Here is a 7,591-nt window from a genome sequence, read left to right as displayed (position 1 = left end):
ACGTCTTTTCTAGGTCATTTTTGCACGTCCAATTTTGGTCTCCTGAAGGTGCAGACTGTGACGCCAGACGACGTCTTTTTTCTGACGTCTTCTGCACGTCCAGTATTGACGTCCCCCAGACCTCCGGATAAGGGCTAATTCTAGTTTAAATTAAGTCGTTGTGGACGTCTTTTCTACGTGAAATTTACATGTATTCGTTTTTATAGACCAGCTACTTTGAGGCTCCCTACATAACTGTAGTGCCATTTCAGACGGTGGCAACTGTTCCATTGTTCCAGCTTCAGCAGATCACTGGAAACGCATACAAAGCTAAGCCAAACAATTACTGGAACAGGTTCACAACCTTCTGGAACTAGTTATGCACGTTAGTTATACACAATATGCTTTACAAATAAATTGCATTTCAACCCTCTCACTTTTTCCAAAACATGTAAACCTGCAAAGAACCAGTAAAAGCAAGGGATAAATTAATTACCCCCATCTTACCACTGTTGATTTTAAATTGACCCTTTCTGTTTGGGGAAACATTAATATAATAATAAAAATAATGAGTAAATCTCATTTGGGGTTAATGCCTTTATTTTACATCAACATAACATACACCTTAGATTCACACCATAACAATTTCACTAAACATTTACCTTCCCTTAAAACTATTACAGCTTTACATTACACCTTCCCTTAACAATATTATACCTTCCCTCAACACTATTACACCTTTACATTACACCTTCCCTCAAAACTATTACACCTTCCCTCAAAACTATTACACCTTCCCTCAAAACTATTACACCTTTAACATTACACCTTCCCTTAACACTATTACACCTTTACATTACACCTTCCCTCAAAACTATTACACCTTCCCTCAAAACTATTACACCTTTAACATTACACCTTCCCTTAACACTATTACACCTTTAACATTACACCTTCCCTCAACACTATTACACCTTTAACATTACACCTTCCCTCAACACTATTACACCTTTAACATTACACCTTCCCTTAACACTATTACACCTTTAACATTACACCTTCCCTTAACAATATTATACCTTCCCTCAACACTATTACACCTTTACATTACACCTTCCCTTAACATTATTACACCTTTAACATTACACCTTCCCTCAAAACTATTACCACGCGGTTTCATACGGCCCCTCACGGGTTAACAAAATAAACATACATCTGGCCCGCAATTCAATTTAATTATTTATGCTTTATTATGTTCGTTTTCATATTTTATCTTAACTTGTATTTTGGTGTGTGTGTGTGTGGTTTTTGTTTTTTTTTTGCTTACGCTGCGTTGCCTGCTTTAGTAGTCTTCAGTAGCCTTCAACAGTCTAACCTTGCTGCCGTGGTGTGTTCACTAAACTCCGTAGTTATAAACATCCTGAGGTTAGCAGCGCTAACTGACCTGTTTATAATGTAATCCCAGCAGTGCCTCCGTGACGCTGCTCTAAACTGCTGCTGTTAGCTGCTTGGGCTGAAAGATGAACTGTAGAGAGCTGTATTATCCGGTTAGTGGGGTTATTTTATTTCATACACAGAAGAACTTAAAAAATTTCAAAACGCTCCAGACTGGCTCAGCTGAGTCCTGTAGCCCGTGGCTGGGCTGTAGCTCTGACTAAGCAAAGACTGCGGGCTTGTGGTGCTGCAGCTGCAGCTCCGACTAGTGGTTGGATGAGGAACTGCTAAATCTGAGGAAATGCTAAATCTGTCACAGCTCACAGTTTTTGATTTTATATTTATTAAGCCTTATTTCAGTATCAAACGTTTTGATCAAAGTTAATATAACTTGTACTTGATGTAATTTCTATTCACTTGAATAGTTTGGTTCTTGATTGATGGAGTTTTTGGATTTCATAACATGACAAATTAAAAGGATTTATGTTAATAGAGCAACAAGCAAACATTTTTCCATGCAACTGTAATATTTGATTGGATAAATAGTATATTGAGAGTTATTTAACATTAAGGAGTAATTACATTCATTTTATATTACATCTGGTTACATTTTCTTATATTTGTAAGTTACATCTGGCCCTCAGAGGACAGCCAATATGTCAATGTGGCCCTCGGCAAAAATGAGTTTGAGACCCCTGCATTACACCTTCCCTTAACAATATTATACCTTCCCTTAACACTATTACACCTTTAACATTACCCCTTCCCTCAACACTATTACACCTTTAACATTACCCCTTCCCTCAACACTATTACACCTTCCCTCAACACTATCACACCTTTAACATTACACCTTCCCTCAACACTATCACACCTTTCCACTACACCTTCCCTTAACATCATTATACTTTCATTAAGATTCTAGGTCCTGAGAGACAGCGGTGTGTCCTCCATGTCTTTGTGGTGCATGTTTGAGATGCTCCGAAGTATGAAGTCCTCGGTGGCTGTCCCGTCACATTTCATGACTCCATCTGCACAAGTAGAAAAAGACAAATTAGAAATCTCAGAAAATGTTGAAGATGGCCATTTATTTTTGTCCCACAACAAACTATTTTAAATTGCCTTATTTATGTAATATTCACATAAACTTACTTCTTCACACTATGGCTTAGCTAACGCTAAGCTAACGGCGGGAATACACATTTAACACCTGACGAGAATTATCGTGCCGTTTTAATTCTCACACATCATATTAAGCTATTTTAATTAATTTTTTCCCACAACAAACTATTTTAAATTGCCTTATTTATGTAATATTCACATAAACTTACTTCTTCATGCTATGGCTTAGCTAATGCTAAGCTAACGATAAGCTAACGCTAAGCTAAAGGCGGGAATACACATTTAACACCTGACGAGAATTATCGTGCTGTTTTAATTCTCACACATCATATTAAGCTATTTTAATATTTTTTTTCCCACAACAAACTATTTTAAATTGTCTTATTTATGTAATATTAACATAAACTTACTTCTTCATGCTATGGCTTAGCTAACGCTAAGCTAAAGGCGGGAATACACATTTAACACCTGACCAGAATTATCGTGCCGTTTTAATTCTCACACATCATATTAAGCTATTTTAATAAATGTTTTCCCACAACAAACTATTTTAAATTGCCTTATTTATGTAATATTAACATAAACTTACTTCTTCAGGCTATTCAAAATGCACTTGATATTGCCCCCAGTTGCCTAGGTTAATTGTGGGTGCCACAAACTTATATAACTTAACGCTAGCTTAGCGAATTTAGCCAAAGACGGTTCTTTGATTTAGCTTAGATTGGCTTATCAGCCTAGCTCTGGTTAGTGCATTGACTTAATGACCGGACAATGCTTCTACGTTAAAGCTTCGGTTACAGTAAATATTATTTGCATTACGGTCGTTCTCAAAAGTAATTCCAATTCCATTTTAACTATGGCCACTGTTTAGCTATCGTTAGCTAGCTAGCTAGTTAGCTAACTGCCTGGGAAGAGAGGCAACGCCAGCAGGTTCAGGTTAAGACCACAGAGCTAAAACAACTAACACTACAAATACATTAACTTATACATATCGTCTTACCTTATAGCTTGGCAGCTGAGTCCGGTCCGGAGCGGAGCTGAACTGAATGAGCTGAGCTGAGCTGAGCTGAGCTACTGCAGCAGCCAAAAAATGTTTAGGGTGTTTTGCCTCGGCATATCAGAGTGGAGTTTATGATGACGTGCGGTCTCAGCAAATCAGAGTGGTGTTGACTGGTTGAAATCAACTTAACAATTTTCCACATAAATTGCATTTCCAAATAAAAATAAAAACATACGTAAATAAATACCTACATTCGTTAATTAATTAAATAGATAAAAAATATAATACTCAAATAAATAATTAGAAATAAATGATGCTTAATCATAAATAATCTATATTCATAGTGATTAACAATATTGATAACAACAATTTTGACATACATTTAAAAATAAATATATTCTTAAATAATGTTAATTTCCTGCACCTGTATTAGACGTCCCCATGACGTCCAAAAAAGTGACCTAGTCCGACGTTCAAATGTTTAACTGCATATTGACGTCCAAGTGGGGTCATAGTTAGACGTCCAAATAGCGGACCTAGTTTGCACGTCGTGTAGACGTACAGAATTGGTCTTGGACCGACCGACGCAATATAGACATGATCTGCACGTCCATAAGACGTCTAATGTTTAGTGGGTAGTTAGAGGTGTTAGGAGAGTAAGTGCTCTTTGAAGAGCTCTGTCTTCAGGAGTTTATTAAAGATAGCGAGAGATTCTCCTGATCTGGTAGTAGAAGGTAGTTAGTTAGAGGTGTTAGGAGAGTAAGTGCTCTTTGAAGAGCTCTGTCTTCAGGAGTTTCTTAAAGATAGTGAGAGATTCTCCTGATCTGGTAGTAGAAGGTAGTTAGTTAGAGGTGTTAGGAGAGTAAGTGCTATTTTAAGAGCTCTGTCTTCAGGAGTTTATTAAAGGTAGTGAGCAGGGCTGGACTGGTAATCGGTGGGCCGACAGTCCTCAGGGCTATTGCTGTTTGATTTTTTTTTTCCTTTCTTTTTTTTTCTAAGAGACCGTCCCTACAATTTAGAGGGGGCGGCCCATTGGCCCATCTTCAATATAGACAGTGGACTGAACCAATCAGGATATACGACGAAAGCGGCCCCACCCTTTCTCTGTGTGGTACGTTCAGTGTTGAGCGCATATGTTAAAGGAGAGGCAGTATGGAGAAACAGAAGCGGCAGAAAGGGTTGTGTGGAAAATTTGCGCTCCAAGAAGTGCACTTTAGCTGCTACAAAATGGGTAAAAATCACAGACATGTTTGCTGCTGTAGCCTCTGCGTCCTCAACAGCAGCAGCAGACAGACATGCAGGCTTGTGACTGAGAAACCGAGGTACAGACTAAGCGGGAATGTGTGACAAAAAACACAAACAAGTTAGTTCATGCTTAACTGTGATAGAAGCAAAAAACGTCTAGTACTTACATCTTATTCATCTACTGACTTGCCACAGACATCAGGTACAAGCATGGTGTGCAACCAGCAGACTAAAATGGTGGATCTTAAACTGATCTAGTGGATGGGGCTCTGGTGGGGGTTGATGGATGAGAGCCAGGTGGTGCCAGTCACAATAAGGGAGCATTCGAATGGTTCAAAGAAGCAAATGTTTCCTTTTCTGTGACAGAATAACAGAGTTATTATCATCCTCAGAGAGTTCTTTGCCATGAGGTACCATGTTGAATATCCAGTGGCCAGTGTGACAGAACTGAACCCAAAACACCAAATTTAACAGACCTGTTTCCCATTCACACCGTAACTCACCAGGTTAAGACAACAACAACTTTGGGTACACAATCTAAGACATGTAATTAAAAACATTGAGCCCACCACTGAAATCTGACCAAAAACACTGCCACAAAACATGTACTAGTTAAATGGTAATGGCTAGATTGTAGTACAATATATATGAATTGATTGCCTATTACACACTAATTTTATTTATTTTGCAATCTATACATATTCAATTATTAATAGTATCAAGCTGTACATTTACAGTGGACTGTACCAAGTTTATCTGAGGCCCCAAGTGGCCTCCTGCAGTCAGCACTGGGCATGTGGCCCACTGGCCTGGTTTGTAATCTATTCCTGGATGTCTGGGCAGTAGCTACTGTACACTGTCTCAGTGTTTTTGTAAAACATTTTAACAAAACCTGGACACAGAAGTCTGAAGCTGTGGAATCAGTAGACAAACGGCTTTTTAAGGGATAAGCTGGAATTATATAGTTGTGAAAGAGTCTTCAATTGGATAGTTTGTTCATGATTTAAAAATGTAAGACCAAACAATCAACAACAAACTGTATAATTACAGACTACTAATAACTTACTCTTCACTTAAAGGAACAATATGTATTAAAAGACAGCAAGTGTGTAAATGGCTAATACAATTCAATTTCAAAACACTGGAGAGTATCGTCTGCCCCGCCTCCTCCTCCACAGATGCAAAGCTTTCTGAGGCTGACACTGAAAAGTTCAAGAATGTTTACCATGAGCAGCAAAAGCGACAAAAAAACACCTCTGTTGGTTTTAGATTTTATACAGTGGTGTGAAAAAGTGTTTGGCCACTTCATGTTTTCTTTTTTTATTGCATGTTTGTCTCTCTCAAATGTTTTAGATCATACAACATATTTAAATATTAGTAAAGACAACACAAGTAAACACAAATGCTGTTTTTAAATGAAGGTTTTCATTTTTAAAAAGTAGCTCCACTCTTTCTTGCTAGAATCCAGAGAGCCCTGACATTTAACATGAGGCATTAATAACTTAAAACGTGCACAAGAAGCTTATTAAAAACAAATTTTCACATCCCATAACGATATTTACAGCTCTAAAATAACAGAGACATATATATAAATAGATTCTGCATAGTGTATCAGCCGGCACCAGGAGGCAGGCTATGCAGGGTATATGTATATATGTCTGTCATTTTTAGTTTAGTGATGGCGGCGCAAACGCTTGATTGCAGTTGTCGCAAGTGTAGCCCAACCAGTTATTAGGTTTAGGGGCAAACACTTTTTCACACAGGATTTTTTGTCTCCCTTATAATTAAAACCTTTATTTAAAAACAGAATTTTATGTTTAGTCTGTTAAATGTTAGCTAGCTGCACCACTGGCTGTGTGGCATCCATTTCTGTCAGTCAGTTAAAATAAGTTAAAAAGTCAGGAACCATTTGCTTCTATGAGTAATTTAGATAGCGCCCTTATTGTGATGTCACAATAAGGAAACCAGCCTTACTCCACTCCTCACCCATCAACCCCCACCAGAGCCACACCCATGGTCTGCACGTTCTGGAAGGGACTAAAACTGGTAAGAATAGAGCTGGTGATATCTCTTTATGTGATAGTGATTTTCTGCAAAGGACTTCATGAACATCATTTTTAGTATACCCCATATACTGTACATATTCTAACGTGTGTAAAAAGAGGTCTAATATGGCCCATTTAATATCTGATCAAACCTCACCTGATCTATTTATGAGTTTTATGAGTTGATATACCTGTAATTTGTACTGGTTCTTCTGTGTTATGCTAAATATACAATAGATGACTTTGAAAAGACTCTGAAATTACCTTTTTTACCCTAGATCGCTAACACCGGGTAAGTTTTACCCACACAATTTGTTCATGGGATTTTCATTGTGTTGCTGCTGTCTGAGTTCCATGGGACTTTGGGGAGCTTCAGGGCACTCATTTATGTCATTAATGTTATGGTTGATTCCCTCCTCCCATCTATGTTTTTTTCAAGAGGCATGCGTTCGAGTGATTTTTATCAGATAAAGAGTAAAATATTTTATGGGTGTAATTAATCTGATGTTAGTGTTTTTGTGTTTAAATCAAGCGCTCACATGTCCCAGGAATGGGTGGACCAAGTGTCTAAAGATAAGCCACTGACTTTTTAGTCTCAGGCTCAGATTTTGCAAAGACTGGGGATCTTTGCAAGACTGCAACTAGATTCTTTCTGAGATTATTTTATTATTTATTATTGTTATAAATGGTTAAACATGTCAAAGAGACACTCTTGCTCCCTCCACAGCTTCACCAGTTTCTCCTCCTTTTCTACACTCCAGGAGAA

The 7,591-nt window shown here is 37.9% G+C and overlaps 1 long non-coding RNA gene across 2 annotated transcripts; it reads right to left on the bottom strand.

Annotated features, from left to right (window-relative positions):
- Positions 1-445: 445 nt before the first annotated feature.
- On the bottom strand, positions 446-2,871 carry LOC125801090 (uncharacterized). Of its 2 annotated transcripts, none has more exons than XR_007438608.1 (3): positions 2,232-2,871; positions 898-2,196; positions 446-730 (listed from the first exon to the last, which is right to left on the bottom strand). It is a non-coding gene; the product is annotated as an uncharacterized LOC125801090 (long non-coding RNA). The 2 variants fall into 2 exon arrangements; XR_007438609.1 differs by having other exon boundaries at positions 898-2,252; positions 2,288-2,871.
- Positions 2,872-7,591: the final 4,720 nt, after the last annotated feature.

Source organism: Astyanax mexicanus, chromosome 4 (genome assembly GCF_023375975.1).
Source record: "Astyanax mexicanus isolate ESR-SI-001 chromosome 4, AstMex3_surface, whole genome shotgun sequence".
Lineage (NCBI taxonomy): Eukaryota > Metazoa > Chordata > Actinopteri > Characiformes > Acestrorhamphidae > Astyanax > Astyanax mexicanus.
Note: the sequence above shows the minus strand (reverse complement) of the source record. Positions and strands in the feature narration are given on the sequence as shown.